This window comes from Helianthus annuus, chromosome 11 (assembly GCF_002127325.2).
Source record: "Helianthus annuus cultivar XRQ/B chromosome 11, HanXRQr2.0-SUNRISE, whole genome shotgun sequence".
Classification (NCBI taxonomy): Eukaryota; Viridiplantae; Streptophyta; class Magnoliopsida; order Asterales; family Asteraceae; genus Helianthus; species Helianthus annuus.
The window spans coordinates 163,426,095-163,427,205 of NC_035443.2; positions in this window are offsets into that span (position 1 = coordinate 163,426,095).

Here is a 1,111-nt window from a genome sequence, read left to right on the forward strand (position 1 = left end):
GCTTCAATTATAGCATTGCCAGAAGAAACTGAAGATTTTGAAGTATATTGTGATGCTTCAAAATTAGGAGTAGAATGTGTGTTGATGCAACGCAAAAAGGTAATTGCGTATGCCTTCAGGCACTTGAAAAAGCACGAGGAAAATTATACAACTCATGATTGAGAATTAGGAACTATAATTTTGCCCTCAAGATTTGGAGACATTATCTGTAGATACAGATCACAAAAGCTAAAGGTACGTATTTGGGCAAAACGAACTAAACATGAGGCAAAGAAGATGGATGGAAATCCTAAATGAGTGCAACTGTGATATCCAGTATCACGAAGAAAAGCAAATGTAGTTGCAGATGCTTTAAGTCGTAAGCAAAAGTGAGTCCATGCTCTTAGATTAGATCTACGGTTAGATTTAATGGAGCAACAAAAGAAAGTTCAAGAAACAGCAATCGAAGACGATGCTGAAGGAATGAAAGGACAAGTCAAAGAATTAAAACGAGGAAGTGATAGAATTTGGAGATTCCCTAAGAAAACAATTGGGTACCTAAGCAGGGAAAATTAAGAAATAAGATTCGAGATAGATCTAGGTATACTATGTACCCAGGTAACAATCAGATACACCAAGATTTAAGAAATAACTTTTGGTGGATAGGAATAAAAAAAATGGACATAGCCAGTCATGTATCTAAGTGTCTTACTTGTTCACAAGTTAAGACAGAGCACTAGAAACCTTCAGGATTACTCCAACAATTAGAAATGCCTATATGGAAATAGGAACTCTTAACAATAGATTTTGTTACTAAGTTACCCAAAACCAGAAAAGGTAATAATGCGATTTGAGTAATCATGGATTGATTTACCCAAATCAGCTCATCTTTTAAACTATGAAAGAAACCTTTAGCATGGAAAGGTTAACCAAGTTGTACGTAGATGCAACAGTATCCTTACATGGAGTTCCACTCTCCATTGTATCGGACAGAGATAGTCGTTTCACTTCTCATTTCTGGACAAGTTTCCAAATAACAATGAGAACACGACTAAATTTAAGTACAGCTTATCATCCCCAAACAGACAGACAAAGTAAAAGAACCATTCAAAACCTTGGAAGACATGCTGCG